The 17,250-nt window shown below is 34.4% G+C and overlaps 1 pseudogene; it reads left to right on the top strand.

Moving 5' to 3' along the window:
- The first annotated feature begins 8,811 nt into the window (after positions 1-8,811).
- Positions 8,812-13,287, top strand: LOC142615426 (disease resistance protein RPM1-like; annotated as a pseudogene).
- Positions 13,288-17,250: the final 3,963 nt, after the last annotated feature.

The raw sequence follows: 17,250 nt of genomic DNA on the forward strand, positions 1-17,250 counted from the left end.
GCTTTCTTTAAAATCATCCAAGCAGAGAGTTTTGCAGGTCACTTGCGAGTTGGCCAAGTCATGAAGTGAGTCATGAAAACCAGCCTGGCATAAGTCTGTTCAGCTTCCAAGCATGTGCTTCTCACATGGCCTTTCGCGGGTTGTCCATTCGTGAGCCAATCGCCAACTTCATTATCTTCACAATTCTTCATAAAACTCTCACACTCAACCCTTACATTAAATCCCATAAACATATAAGGAAATGATTGAACAAAATACAATCAAATTTGATACATAATTAAAGCCAACAAAAGCACAGTTGTAAATTACAACTTTACAACCTCCCCCTTTGGCTATTCCATGACAAAACCCCTAAACAAACTCTAGACTTAAAACGTGAGTTTGGAAACAGAGGCAAAACTCACTCACACCTAAATCTAAAACCTATGAAGAATTTGAACCATATATACCTGTAACTTGAAACACTTGCACGTAACAAATAATTTCATTAAGCTTGAGACAAGTAGAAATCAAGGCATGTATATAGAACAAGTAAAATGCGATCAAGTAAAACCAATTGAAATATAAACATAAAGTATAGCTTGATCAAACATGAACAGTCATTAAAAAAAGACTACAATGAACATTTATCGAGTAAATGAACATCCGGACATGCAAGCAATTAAGTGCAATGCAAACACTAATTGCATGTCCAACAAGCATATGATGCAATAAAGAAACTAAAGCAAGAAGGCAATAGATAAACTAAATGCATCATAAGGGTTATAAAAGCCAAGTACAAAAGTACTGAAGTGAACAGAGTTTTTAAACTAAAGCAAGGTAAATAAAAACTACAAAATGAAATATACTACTCCCACTCAAGCTAACACTACTCCCCCTTTTTTACCGGAATGGCCAAAGTTGCTAGTCTGAGGTTCCCATATCTTGGATATAAGAAGAGAGAGTGGTGATTTGCTTTTGGAGGTAGGTGAACTGACTTCTAGAGTAGGCATAATGCTCATCCAATGTCCTTTGCAAAACTTCTTGAGATCTTTGAAGTTGATTAAATTTGTCAAGAAGTAGATCGAGGTAGTTGAGAGCCTGAGCTAGTGCCTGAGGCTAAGCCTGTGGTTGTCCCTGAGGTTGAGCCTATGAAGGTGAAGCTTTCATGTCATCCGGACCAAGAGTAAAGTTATCAATCTTTTCATCAGTATTGCCACCTTCAGCAGCAATGTCCTCTCCTTGTGCTCTTTCTCCTTCTACTTTCCCTTCGGTACCCGGAAGGCGAGCTTTGTTCCTAGTCATGGTTTGAGCAGAGATGGGATCTTCCCTTCTCATAGCAGTCCAATCATGCGGAAGATTGACCTTCTCGCATTGTAGAATAGATATGATCACTCCTGGAAATGGAAGGGTTATCCAAGTCGGCTTCTTTTGAATACACTTGGCAAAGAGATGGTAAATATGAGCGCATATGTCAATGTCCTTCCCCGTGTATAAGTAATGAAGAAATAGAGTCCTTGGTTGAGATAGAGTAGTCAAATTCTTCACCAGATAAAGGCTGAAGATCATTATGTACTCCAAGGCTCTCATTGCAGGAGAGAAATCAACTATGTGCATCGACTGTTTCTTCTCCTTTCCTCCAAGCACTTCAACAGCAGATGTGTTTTAGTTCTTCTTCCATCATATGGTAGAGTGGATTCAGGAATGACTGGGTGGACTTCTAGGAGATCTTGGATTAACTCGTGAGTAACGTACAATTGTCTCCCCCTTACCCGGCAATTGAGACGTTCACCTTCCACAATAGCATTCGAGAAGAACTCTCGAATAACAGGATCCTAAACATTTGTTGACCTATTAAGGAGCTTAGTCCAAGTCCGATCCTTGAACACCTCTAGAATGAATGTCTGAGAGAGTGAGTCAAGGTTCACTTCACTTTCCACAATGGTCATAGGCGAGCAGAAGAAATCTGTATAAGCCTCAAAAGCATCTCTACTTCTAAAACGTTTGTCCTCGAATCGAAGACACTAAGAATACTTCTTTGCAATTATTATTTTTCTTAGAGACATCTACAAAGAAGAAACAAACACAAACCATACACAAAATGGCAACAAACTTGACTAAATGCAAGTTAGTACAAAAATCAAGCATAAACACTCTAAATACAAAGCATAAGATTGATTAAAGAGCATAAACAAAACACAAAGACCTGTTATAGATGCAAGATGGACTAAATAGACTAAAAGCATGAGAGAAATGCATGACATGTCAAATGTGATGGGGTGTGCACACCAAGGGTGTGTGTGCAATGCATGATCATGGCATGAACAAGCACAAAGGGGCAAAGTGTGTAAAACACCCAAACAATGATCAAAACATGTTACAAATAAGTAAACATGGTAAACCCCAAAGTTTGGTACTCATCGGAGTCAAAACGAGTGAAAAAAATGCCTTAGGGGCATTTTATCAAACACCAAATGTGCACACAATAACCATATATAATGAAAAATGCATGAACATGTAATATTATGCCTTAATACAAGTTCAAAATGCCACAGGGGGCCAACATAATCATCAAAAACACAAATGGGACTAAGCCCAATCATCAAAATAGAAAATTTTTGACAAAAAATAAATTTTCCCAACCCCCAATCAAAGTAAACCCAAGCCTAGGTTTTAAGCATTCTAGAACTAAATCTAAGGAATTGAAAGAGTAAAAGTGTTAGAAAATACCTTAGATTTGAGTAGTCTTAGAAGTGAAATCCAAAGAAGTTTGGTTGAGTTTTTGTAGAAATTTTGAGTTTAAGCATTCTAGAACTAAATCTAAGGAATTGAAAGAGTAAAAGTGTTAGAAAATACCTTAGATTTGAGTAGTCTTAGAAGTGAAATCCAAAGAAGTTTTGTTGAGTTTTTGTAGAAATTTTGACTTTTGGGGAAAGGGACTTGCGAAGAGCTAAAAAACAAATTTTTGAAAAAGTGTCAATTCAAGCCCTTTAAAACTGACTTTTTGCACATTTCGCGAGTTACTCGTGAAATGTGCAAATGCATAGCACAAACTTTTGCATGTCAGATCTAAGTCGCGAGGCACTCACATCTGAGTCACGAAACTCTCTGCTTGAATTTGTGAAGAAATTGAAATTTCCTCATTTTCATTTTGAGGGTCAAGCTTGAGTCGCGAACCGCTTGTAAACGAGTCGTAAAACTCTCTGCCTGATTTTTCAAAGGGACTAAATTTTCCCATTTCATCTTGTGACTTGGATGGGATTGCATCCACTTGCAAAATGAGTCACGAAATTGCCAAACACAAAGTTTTTCAACATAAATTTCTTTTCTTTTTGAGAAAAACTTTCAAAACAAGAGTGACGAAAATCACATCCAAAAACAAATAAAACACTTAAAAATCTTTTTGGTTTGATCAACGAGCAATTGAGCATACACACATCACATTTAAACACGTACAATCACACAAATGAAATAAATATTCATTGAACATTAGACTTGCGTGTTGTGTGTGAGTATCAAGTATAAGGTAGACCATAGTCTAGCATGAAGCTTCAATGATCAATTCAATCAAGTCATACACAAATAACATGAAATCAAGAGATCTATCTCACTAATAGAAATGAACGTATATGACTCCTTACCAAAATGTTTACATTAATTTAAAGCTTTTCACTTGGCTTCCATTTTTCATGCTTTTTTATTTTTATCAATACAACTCAATTTTGAGCATTGATGTCATGAAATTTTTTATATTTCATTAAAAAATAAGCCTTTGCCTTTGGCATCATACAAATAAATACATTTTCCTTAACCTTTTTCTAGTCAAACTAGTTTTTGAAGCTAGACTTTTTCAGCCCTTTCTCTTTTTAGAGATTGACATTTGAAGAGCTTTTTGATAGAAAATTAAATGTAAGGAGATATATAAGAGTAAGTCTACGCATGTATCAAGATCAAACAAGACTATTGGCTAAACATCCATGACAAACTTGAAGATCTATTTACAACAATTAAACATAGTTTTCTAGATTTCACTCATTCAATATGTGCATCCATAACATGCTAAGCTCATAAATAAACTACGTCATTAGTATGAAGGTACTAGGCCAAACTCAACATGTGATAGGATACAACATGAGCGATCAAACTTTTTGGATTTTATACTTTTTATGTGATTTTGAATTTTTTACTCACACAAAACAAAAGCAATAAAGTAAAATCAACAACAAACAAGCTTTTAACTAAAAGGCAATTAAAAGAAACATGCTAGAGGGGTAGCATGACAACTAAAAGAAGATGCACATGAGAGCATGCATGACACTATGTCCCTAAAACATTGGAAATATTAATGCATGGATATAGTAGAGTGATCATGCACAAGTACCCTTGTTCACCCACACCACATGGGTGTTTTTGGTGGGATCCTTGATAGGAGGGGTACATGCAACATAACGCTTAAACCTTGGGGTGAAGCTAGCTAGGCAAGTTGAAATGTTGTTTAGCATCTCCATGACATCCCCAATGAGTTGTCCTCCATTGTCTTCCTTGGCTTGCCTTCCTCTTGGCTTCCCTTTTTCAATTCCTTGAGCGCTTTGAAGATCGGCTCTTTTGAGAGCATGAAGTCTAAATCAATTCGGTCTAGTGTGACCATGAATGCCACAATGATGGAAAAAATGCTTCACTTGAGTTCCTCTTTGATTCTTAGGCAATGACTTCCTTTTTACCTTAGATTTTGCCGCAACGGCCTTGTTCTCAAGATTTAGACTGTCCACTTTTGGCTTCTCAACAACCATTGCTGATACGAACTTCATCTCCCTCTTTGGTTCTGCACTTGAACTTCCTTCACCGATGTAACCCAATCCGGTCTTGACCGAAAAGGACTTTTGAGATGTTAGGATGTTGTCAAGCTTCTTGGTTGTGATGCGCTGAACCTTTTCATTTGCTTGAATCACTTCTGGTTCAAGAAATTTGATTTTGGAATAGCATTCAACAATTCCTCTTTCAAATTCTCAACTTCACACTTAGCATCTCTAAGTTGCACAAGAGTGGATTTGAAGCCTTCCTTGATTCTCTTCATCTTCTTAACTTCACTCTTTGCTACTTTGGTATACTAGCCACAATCCTCAAGCAATGCATTGTAAACAACTTGAAACTTCCTATCACCTTCATTAAGGTATTCGTCCTCATCATTAGTAGCTTCAATGTCTTCAACATTGGTGTGCTCACCGAGTTCCTCATTCAACTCTTCTAATTCTTCTTTTGAGTTCATTGAGATAATTACCATAAAGGCAGAACAATTTCCATCACCATCACAACTATCTTCCGAATATGAACTAGAGCTTTTGGAATCACTAAGGGTGGTGGTTAACACCTTGCCCTTCCCTCTCAAATAGTTTGGGCGCTCCCTCGTCAAATGACCATACTCATTGCATTCATAGCAAACAATTCCTTGAGATGGTGATGACTCTTTGACATCCTTCTTCATTAAATCTTTCTTGTCATTCTTGAAGGATGAAGATTTCCCCTTGCCAAACAACTTCCCATTATTCTTCACTTTTAGAAATTTCCGGAAATTATTTGCAAGGTAAGCCAAACAACTTCCCCTTGCCAAACACACTCTCATTGATAGCACATAAGAATCACACATACGTACTTTCCAAAACACATAACTATTCCCGTCAAAGAAGGGAGGTGCGTTAAGGGATTGAGATTGATCCATATCAAATGGGGTCTAGGAATCAGACAAAGATAATCAAATCAAAATATGTGTACCCGCTCTGATACCAATTAAAATCTCAAATAGTGTAAAACACTATTGCCTGTTTAGACCACAAACTTTAAACAAACGGCTTGATTGCTTTTACCCTACTTAACTAGGTGCAGAATAAGAGTAAGTATAACGCAATAAGGCTGAAACTACTTTATAGCATATGCAAATACAATAAACAATAAATATAAAGCATAAAGAGTAACAGAAGAGAGATGTAAAAAAAAATAACACCAAGACGTATCGAAGAGGAAATCAAAGTACTTGGAAAAAAACCTCTCCACGGCTCTCCAAGTCGAATCGATCCACTAGTGAATAAAGTTGGAGTACAAGGATATCACAAAGACCCTCCAAGCCTAATCTACCCAATGTACTTGAACCCTCAAAGTTCCAGCTACAAACGAACTTTACCGACCCATGTCTTCACTAGTTACTTGAATCCCGCAATTAGCTCCAAGTTACATTTGCCAATCAATGGCTTCTTCCAATGCTTCCCACATGCACCAAAACTTCTTTCAACACTTAGATTGGGTGAGGTAAGTGTTTGGGCTAAGAACCTCTCAAGGATTTGTAATTGGAGAGGTTGGAGTAGAGGAAAACTAAGAGAAATTGTGTACATGATTGTGAGTTTACAATCTCTAACTCTCAAAAGTAATGCTAGGGTTTTCTCTTTGAAAAGTCTTCTTACAATTTCGTGGGTAATGTGAGGTTATATAGCGTGTGTAAAACAAATAAGGAAAGCACTCTTTAAAATCATGGAAGCAAAGAGTTTCCTAGGTCACTCACGAGTTGGCCAAGCAATGAAGTGACTCGCGAAAACCAGCCTGGCATAAGTCTGTACAGCTTCCAAGTATGTGCTTGTCACGTGGCCTTAATTTCGCGGGTTGTCCACTCGCGAGCCAGTCGTGAGCAAGTCACTAACTTCATTTTTTTCACAATTCTTCACAAAACTCTCATACTCAACCCTTACATTAAATCCCACAAACATACAGAGAAATGATTGAACAAAATATAATCAAATTTGATACGGAATTAAAGTTAACAAAAACACAGTTGTAAATCACAACTTTACATAGATTATTAAGAGCATTAGTATTGGTGGAGGGAAATAGGTAAAATGATAAATTTAGCAACTAAATATAACAAAAGGCTAATGCATTAGTGGAGCAAAATGCATTTTATTTTGTTGTTAAGCTACAATGCACAGCCAAAGATGACTGTGCACTATAGCTAAGATGGTAAAAAAAACCAATATTTTATTAAAAGATAAATTATTTTATTGTGTTGGTGGTGATGGTGGTTGTTGTTTATTGTAGTAGATATATTATTTTATTGTGTTGAATGCTAAAATAGAACCACTGATGTTGGGTGTTTTGTAAAGTGAAGTGGTAAAATAGATAAAATAGCTTTTTGTGGTACCAAAAATATTCTTAATTTCTCAAATTTGAAGAAAGAAAAGAAGAATTAAAAGAAAAGCTTCCTATGCAATTTTTCTTTCATTTTCTTGGCAAGCAGGCACAAAATACATCCAAAACAAATTACAGTTCAACTTCTAAAACAAAAACAATTACTGTTCTTAGTTTATGGGATTGCTTTGTTGCTGCGTACTGTGTTTGTTAGCTAAGAAAGTGCAAGAATACAAAAGAAAATCAAAGAAATAAATAAAGTGGCTTTTTGTGGTGCCAAACATACTCTTAATTTCTCAAATTTGAAGAAAGAAAAGAAGAATTAAAAGAAAAGCTTCCTATGCAATTTTTCTTTCATTTTCTTGGCAAGCAAGCACAAAATACATCCAAAACAAATTACAATTCAACTTCTAAAACAAAAACAGTTACTGTTCTCAGTTAATGAGATCGCTTTGTTGTTGAGTATTGTGTTTGTTAGCTAAGAAAGTGCAAGAATACAAAAGAAAATCAAAGATATAGATAAAGTAGCTTTCTCAAATTTGAAGAAAGAAAAGAAGAATTAAAAGAAAAGATTCCTATGCAATTTTTCTTTCATTTTCTTGGCAAGCAAGCACAAAATACACCCAAAAAAAACTACAGTTCAACTTCTAAAACAAAAACAGTTACTATTCTCAATTTCTGAGATTGCTTTGTTGTTGAGTTTTGTGTTTGTTAGCTAAGAAAGTGCAAGAATACAAAAGAAAATCAAAGAAATTGAGAATGAGTGTGTGAATCTTGTATGCAATAGAAGCAAACGGGTATGTGAAGTGGAGCTCATGGTTGGTTAAGGATCCAGTGAGCCACAGTGGTGCGTAAGGGCAAGAGATTGAAGAACTAACTGAATTTTGATTTGGATTTGTGGAGATTGATTTGAGCTTGTGTTGGTGAAACTTTTGAAAAATCATTTGGTGATGATCTGTGTGTGCCGAGATTCCCAAATTTGGGTTAATTTTTTTTTTTAATTCTTTTTTTTTCCTTTCTTTAAAATTAGATTTTTTTTTTCATCCAAAGTGGTCATTTTTTTAATGTCTATTAAAATTATTATTATTATTTTAGTATACTTCAAGTAAGCCAGTTGTGTAATCTATTTAACACGTAGGCCTTTTTAGTCTTTGAGATGATGACAAGGACTAAATTAGTGTTGGAAGAAAGAAATGACCAAATTAAAAGTGATCTCAAAATATAGGAACCAAAATGGTAATTTTACTTTCAAATAATTCTCTAATTCTAACTTCTCCTAGTTTGCTGCTATTTAATGTATTAATATGTAAAATATATATTTCTTCTTCTAGAGAATAGAATATGGGTTTCAGTTTGGAGCATAGAGTTAATTAGAGATACACTTTCATGTGTTTGTGTTTCTTGTTTACTTGTTGTTATAAATGTAGATTGCGGGCTTGAGGCAACTATTCTTTACTTGAGGGGCTTGTGGGAGATCGACGTGGAGTAGTTCCAACTTCACCTTCATCTTACAGTTCACGAGGTAATATTGAGAAGCAATGACGAGTTTTTTTTGTTTTTGTTTTTTTTGGTCTCATCTAAATATAACTATATTTCTGTTACTGCCACTGAGTTTGTCTATCTTCAGTGTATCGTGGCTATTGACTTAAGAAGGGAGGAGAAATGGCAGAAAGTGCTGTTAGCCTAGTTATAGAGAATTTGGTCCCATTGTTAGTCCAAAAAGTGAAATTGTTGAAGGGTATCCATGACAAAGTTGAAAGCATCATAGTTGAATTAGAGTTCATTCGATCATTCCTCAAGGATGTGGATGCAAGGGCTGAGAAAGAAGATATGAACAATGTTGCAAAAACATGGGTGAAACTGGTGAGGGAAAAAGCTTATCACTTAGAAGATGCCATTGATAAATACATACTTCATTTTGCAAAAAAATCTCACAAGCGAAGGCAATACTTCCATTTCCTCCAGACGGTTTTTCACTTTACCATAAACCTAAAACCACAGCATGTGATAGCCTCTAATATTCAAGGTATCAACAAGAAACTCGAGGACATAAGAAAGAGTGGTGAAAGATATGGCTTTAGTGCAATAGAGCAAGGAAGATCCAGCAACACTGGAAGTGTTACATGGCATGACCCTCGAGTGGCATCCCTTTTCATTAAGGAAGCAGAGGTTGTGGGAATTGAGTCTCCTAGAGCCAAATTGATAGAGTGGTTGGTAGAAGGACCATCTAAATGCAAGGTGTTTTCGGTCGTTGGCATTGGTGGCCTTGGCAAGACCACTCTTGTCAAGAAAGTGTTCGACAATGAGAAGGTAGCAACACATTTTGATTGCCATGCTTGGATTACTGTATCTTAATCATACAAGATGGAGAGCCTATTAAGGGACACGATAAAGCAGCTCTATAAGGCAAGGAAGGAGTTTGTGCCTTGGGAAATTGACACAATGAAAGAGACATCACTAATTGAGGAATAAAGAAAATATTTACATGAACATAGGTATTTAGTAGTTTTTGATGATTTATGGGATGTAGAATTTTGGGGACATATAAAATTTGCTTTCCCAGAGAATGAAAGAGGCAATAGAATTGTAATCACAAGTCGAAATGAGGATGTTGCTCCTTCTACAAATGAATCTCTAAATTATTATGTGTACAAGCTGCCACCTCTACCTTTTGAAATAGCCTTGGAACTATTTTATATAAAGGTGTTCCAATGTGAAGGGGGAAAATGTCCTTCTGATTTTTTTGAGTTGTCTCGTGGCATAGTTGAGAGATGTGGAGGTTTGCCCCTAGCAATTGTTGCAATAGGCGGTTTTTTGTCAATCAAAGACAAGGTTGTCTCAGAGTGGCAGAAATTGCATGATAGTCTTAGTTCAGAGTTAGAAAATAATTCACATCTAAGAAGTATCCCCAAAATTCTCTCTCTTAGTTATCATGATTTACCTTACAACCTCAAAGCATGTTTTCTATATTTTGGCATGTTTCCAGAGGATCACTCCATTAATTGTTCAAGACTAATTCGACTTTGGATAGCTGAGGGCTTTGTAAAAGAAAGGCAAGGAACAACATTGGAAGAAGTTGCACAAGACTACTTGAAGCAGCTTATTAATAGAAGCTTGGTTCAATTGACACGAAAGGATTTTGTTGGTAAAACTAGAAGTTGTCGAGTTCATGATATGATTCGTGAAATTATTATTTCAAGGTCAGAGGAATTGAATTTCCGTTTGATCTCAGTGCAAAACTTTTCAAATTGTAAGAGAATCGCTCGACGCCTCTCAATTCAGAACAATGTAAATACTCCTTTAGAGAGTATTACTAGTTCCCAAACTCGTTCTATTCTTACTTTTGGGATAGACGAAATGCCTAATTCTTTTCTTGGTACATTTTTTGCAAACTTCAAACTCATGAAAGTAATGGATTGTGAAAGTGCTCCTATAGATTACATTCCTAAAGAAGTTGGTAATCTATTCCTTCTAAGATATTTAAGCCTAAGAGATACAAAGGTACATATACTTCCAAAGTCGATAGGTAAACTCCACAACCTAGAGACTTTGGATTTGAAGCGTTCCCTTGTGTCTGAGCTACCAGTGGAGATAAATGGGCTGCAGAAGCTACGATATCTTGCGGCGTACTTTGAAAGCCATGATATTGAAGACAATATTAATTTTCGACGAGCAGTAAAGATACAAAGTGGCATTACGTGTTTACAATCCTTACAAAAGCTTTTTAAAATTGAAGCCAACAACGATGCCCTTATTGAAGAATTGGGAAGTTTGGGCCAATTGAGAAAATTGCAAATCTGTAAACTAAACAGAGAAAATGGGACGGCTTTGTGCACTGCATTGGAGAAAATGAGCCACCTTCAGTCTTTGAAAATTAGTGCAGCAGTTGAAGAAGAAGTTCTTGAGTTACAATCAATGTCTTCGCCTCCGCCACGCCTACAAACTCTCATCCTATCTGGGCGAATAGAAAAGTTGCCAGAATGGATCCCTAAACTCAAATGTATAGTCAGAATTGGTTTAGACTGGTCAAGATTAATGGATGATCCATTAAAGGTCCTTCAAGCTCTATCTAATTTGATGGATCTTTTGCTTTATGATGGATACAGAGGTGAGCAATTACATATTGAGGGAGGAGGCTTCCAAAAACTCAAGTTTCTAGGGCTTCGAAATTTAGGAGGTTTGAATATGTTGATAATAGACGAAGATGCCTTGCCTCTTCTTGAAATTCTTGAAATTGGACCATCCCCACAGCTTAAGAAGGTGCCCACAGGCATCCAACATCTGAAAAGCCTAAAAAATCTGCAATTTTATGAAATGCCGACTGAATTCGTGCTTAGTATGCAGCCAGCTGAAGGTCCTGAGTTTTGGAAAGTCAAGCATATTCCTTCTGTTCATTTTTGGAATAGGATTCAAGGGGAACACTACAAAATCCACAAACTCGGTGATCCAGAGTTATTGGAGCTTTTGCAAAGGTAATTCAAGAGATGGAGAACCAAAGTGCGCTCACCATTTTTGGGAAATTACAGGTATTTTCTCTAAGCCATTGCACTATTTATTTTATATTTACGGTATTACCAAAGGTTCAGACTTACAATAATTTTTTTTTTTCCTTTATCCTTTTGTTGCAACACAATGAATAATTCAAGTGATGAGACTGAGAAGGGAGACAATTGTGGTGTGCATGACTTGTTCTTTATGCCTTCCTCTTATTTTGAATGCCTTATATGTATGAGACTCTCTAATCTGTATTTCTGGTTCATCATAATGCTTTTGGTGTTCACTTTTTTTTTTTTGTTGTAAAATTTGGGTGATTTTGTGTGAGGTTATGGCATTTTGCAATTATGGTTATCTAGGTTGTAATTTTGTGTTTTGTTATCTGGGTTTATCTCGTTTTGGCTGTTTTTGATTTGGGAGTTGGGTTTTTTAAAGTATTCTGATTTTTTTTTTTTTTTGGGATCTTTGTTCCTTTCTTTGTTTGTCTATCTTAGTATTTGAATATGAAAATCCTTTTAATTCAAACTATTACTTTTGTTTCCTAGGTGTTTGATAAATATACTATGTGGAGAAGATTTGGATGTTTGATTAATAGTAATATGATGGAATTGGAGTTTTTTTTTTTTTGAAAAAATAGAGAAATAGTGGGGGAGGGGGGGGGGGGGTTCGAACATCCAAATTATAGATTCTTTTGTAATGGAAAGAAGTGGTCCAAATCATTATTTTAAAGTTTCAATCAATTCTATTTTTTCCTCTTTCTCATATCTTGGCTTCTAACTAAAAAGGTTTTGGATGTACCAACTAGCTTGAAACTAGTCAGTCATTCAATAGATATAATGTTAATATCAGGAAGTAATACTCGAAAAATATTGGGAGTTATTTTTGGTGAATCACTGTGCATCTTGTCCTAGGATTGCTATTGTAGCATTATTGTGAGATAAACCTTAATTTTTACAATAGCATTGTTGTTGTAAAAGAAGTTTAAAATTTATAATTTATTAGACAATTATTCTATTAGCACTATTGTTCACATTACTAAGTTTGTTCATTATGATAGGTGTCTGAGCCACAAAGCTTAGCTGCTTTCAAAGATAGTTTGTAAGTCTCCATTTCCCCCTTTCACATATAATAAATCCTTTTTTTTTTTTTTTTGTTCATACGTAATCACCTTTTGTTTATACTTTATATTGCTATTTTTATACTTGTTAGGCTACAAGCATCAATGTTGACATCTTAAAGGATGTTCAAATGCCAAATCAAACAAAATACTTACTCTTTAGCCAATCAGCCATAGCAGCAATGGTTGATTTGCCCCTGCGTAGCTGCCTTCATTGTTTGTATTGCTGTAATAATGTTTTGATTTCACTGTATCAAGCATATGAACCTCTTGAGAACATAATATGCAAAAGGGTGATGTTTTACTTAACTTGTACTTGATTTTCAAAGTCGTTTAAGTATGTCATGTTTTTTGCTGATATATTCATATGTAATGGTTTTGATTTTAGCTAAAAATTCTATTTATTGACATTTGCATATAAATAAAAGGGTATACCTTTAATTTTTATATCCAAAGAATAAACAAACTTGGAAACTGTCAGAACAGGGTTCTTTGTGCTAATTGAGGAGTTTTTTCAACTATTTTTAAAGATGAAGATGTTGTATCTGGTATGGTGCAGTCGCTATTTTGTGTAGTTTTCTGTGTTGTTGCAGAGTTGTTACCACGTTTGTTGCATGTTCTGTTTTGATGTTTGGTGTTGTTAGTTTGCTATGTTGATGCAACTTCTGCTGCTCTTGTTCCACCAATTTCAATTAGAGGTATTTCATCAAATTAGTTCTGGATATATTACATTTTTTATATATAAGGATGTAGACAAAACAAGACAATAGTAGATATACATGCTTCCCTGGCACTAACCCCCCACTTCATAGACCTTAATCTAGCCCTCTCTTTGCCCAAATACCACCAACAATAGGATCACCAATGTTGGACGTTATCAACAGTTATGTGTACCATCTTCGAGGCCTATAATTTATTTGCAAAATTCTCTAACACCGACCCTACTATTTCATGGAATTGAACATGGTGCAGAAATTACCACCGACATATTATCTTCTTCCTCTAGAGATGCAATCACAACCATCTCCCATCCCATTCAGTTTTATTCCCTAGTCACATCCCTTCCGTCCTACAGTGTTCTCATTGAGGACTTCCAAGAAGCCCATCCACATCTTATGAGACTGCTTCAAGCCTAAACATGTGTTCTTCAAGGCTACAGCCTAAGGTGTTCTAACTGGTTTGGTTTCCAAGGCCTAATACTTGATAAATAATTAGTGTTGGCTCAACCTCACCTCCCTGGAACCTTTTGGAACCCCATAAATCTCTCTATCCCCAATACAGCTTGGATCACTTTGGCAATTGGCTGGATGGATTTACCATACATTTAGGATATACCATGAGTCTTATTATAGAATTGTAAACAGCCTGCAAGGGATGGGATAAAGGATACAAAAAATGTCATCCTAGTCGTTGAATCATATATATTTTACATGTACTTGCGTGACCTTAAGAAAATACTAGCCTCTGAGTATACGTGTGAGCGCGTGCTCAGAGGCTCTTCTATTTTTTGGGTACGGGTTAATTTAGAGCATTTATTATAATTTGAGATTACTACATTTTTTAATCACAAAAAAAAAAAAAAAAAACTTTCACAACACATAATACTTATTACACTCCTAGGTTTTTTTTTATGATTGAAAAATATAGTAATCCCAAATTATAATAAATGCTCTAAACTAACCCTTATTTAAAAAATAAAAGAGTCTCACTTGCGTACTCAGAGACTAGTTTTTTTTTAAAGAAACAAAACAAACATGCTATTAGATTAAGCAAAAAAAATAGTTTTAACAAACAAATAACCTTTTTTTAGCGGAAAATATGCTAGGAGAAAGAGGAATGTGGGTTATGGCTACACAAAGTCGATAAAACTATACATACATACGTTCTCAACCGTTGGATGAAGCGATGTTTCATCCGGCGGTCACTAACAGGAGTCTACAGTTGTTGACCAAACCCCCCACTACTATCCTCTATCCAAACGGTTTAAAGTCAGAAACAACAAACCTAATTTCACTGACCAATATGCCCACCATACACGCCATCCAAATTCCCGTTTCACCCCTCCCATCTTCAAACAAAAGTAGACAAAACCAGTAGGCCCATTTCAGTAAATTCACCCACCCACCTCCCCCACTCTCTCTCACTGCAGTTTCAAAAAAAAAAAAAAATCATTTTCAGTTGACGCTCTTTATCTTTTCACCCTTTAAATTTTTTTAAAAAGAGATAATAATTCTTGTAAAGTGTCTCACCTAAACTTATCTAATATTTCATTTTAATGACTTCTCAATGCAATCCAAAAAATTTGTGCCTACGTGAACCTGAGAAAGATAAAATAATTAGGATTAAACCAAGTATTTTAAAATAAATAAAAAATTTTGATCAACAAACAAAAGTTAGAATTTAACTCTATCATGGACTCTTCAAAATCTAATCACCACATCATCAACTATTTAAATAAATAACTAAATAAAAAAAAAATTTAACACCAAAAACATATACAATGATGGTAAAAAAAAAAAAACTTTAACGCCAAAAACATATACAATAAAGGTAGAAAAAAAATTTCTTAAAAAGAAAAAAAAATACGTAGAAGGAAAAAAAAAAGTGAGGAAATAGAAGATAAAGTTTTTTTTAGAATTTAACTCTATCATGGATTCTTTAAAATCTAATCACCACATCATCAACTATTTAAATAAATAACTAAATAAATAAATAAATAAATTTAACGCCAAAAACATATACAATGATGGTAAAAAAAAATCTAAAAAACTTTAACACCAAAAACATATACAATGATGGTAAAAAAAAAAAATCTTAAAAAGAAAAAAAAATTACGTAGAAGGAAAAAAAAAAGTGAGGAAATAGAAGGAAATAGTAATTGATCATTTATATTTTGATCATTAATCAAATTTTCAAAATTACATTTAAAAAAAAAAAAGAGTTAACATGATACATATAAAAAAAAAAAGTATAACTCAAAGAAAGTCATTCATAAACCAAAAAAAAGAAAACAAAGAAGAACTTACAAAAAATAGAGCCTAAAAATTTGTTGGTTGAATGCTTCTTTTATAGCATAAGGCAGCCCTGTCTTTGGATCACAATACCTACAACATGAAATGACAATTCATTAAGAAGTACAGTGGTAGAGTATATAAAGGAACCATTCATTTCAAAATTACATTTAAAAAAAAAAAAAAAGAGTTAACGTGATACATATATAAAAAAAAAAAAAAAAAAAAAAAAAGTAAAGCTCAAAGAAAGTCAACATAAACCAAAGAAAAGAAAACAAAGAGGAACTTGCAAAAGATAGAACCTGAAAATTTGTTGGAGCCTCTGATAATAAATGTCTTTAATCTGAAGAAAAATAAAGGAGGATGTAGAGCTAAACTAAATATCTTCAATCTAAAGAAGAATGAGAGATAGCAACTGCAAAGCGTACGTGAGTTTGTGAGTTTTAAAGTATAGGAGTTTTAATTTACATATTTATCCTCGTTAGTTGAAAACTTGTAAGTATATATGATAAGAGTACTTTAGGCATCCAAAATGTGAAATTCAAATAGGAGAAGCCCCTTAAATAGTAGTATAGATAAGACATCACAAATCAAATTGAAAATATTTCCTATATATATGGCATGTCATGATTTGCAATTTTCTATAATAGCACAAATTATATTATATGGTAAGACAATGTTTTAATAATTGACTTGTAGAAGAAACTAATTGAAATGTTTTGGTTAATGTGGGTGACTAATCGGGTGCTTAAAATGAAAATATGATTTTATGTGTATGTGATTAGCATGTTTCCATCGAGAGGATATCTCATGAGGCACCCTCACAAAACAGGTGAGATCTAAACATGCTGTGAGAGAGAGGTTTCATGAAATTGTCTTATAATTTATAACATACTTTTTCGTTTCCAACAAGCACAAAGTACTCTGAAAAATGCTTGAATAATATTCAAAAAATACCCTATAGGGATTAGTAGTTGGAAAATCATAATAACACAATTAAGAAATTAATCCCAAAATTAATCTACTTATGTTCAGCAAACAAAGTACCTTAATATGTAATATAATGCATATTTTTAAACAATATTTGTTGCATTACATTAAATATCATTAACACTAAAGTATTCATACACAGCAGTTAAAGGATGTCATGAAGAGGTCCATGAGCTTAGTTATAATGATCCTCAAAAGGGAAAAGTTTTACCAAAAAAAAAACAAATAAAAGAAATTATTGGTTATGAGAATTTGACATAATGAATGTTTAAAATGATTAGGTCATATAATTTGAAATTGTCCGGGGAGGAATTGTACAATTTTACCCTTAAAATTCTTTAACTGGTAAAGATTTATAAATGATCCATTAAAAATGCCTCAAGTCCTTTTAATATAATAAATCTTAGGATTAATGAGGAACACATAGGTGAGCAATTATATTTTGAAGATGGAGGATTTCAAAATTTTAGGTTCTTAGGCGTCAAAATT

Source organism: Castanea sativa, chromosome 11 (assembly GCF_040712315.1).
Source record: "Castanea sativa cultivar Marrone di Chiusa Pesio chromosome 11, ASM4071231v1".
Classification (NCBI taxonomy): Eukaryota; Viridiplantae; Streptophyta; class Magnoliopsida; order Fagales; family Fagaceae; genus Castanea; species Castanea sativa.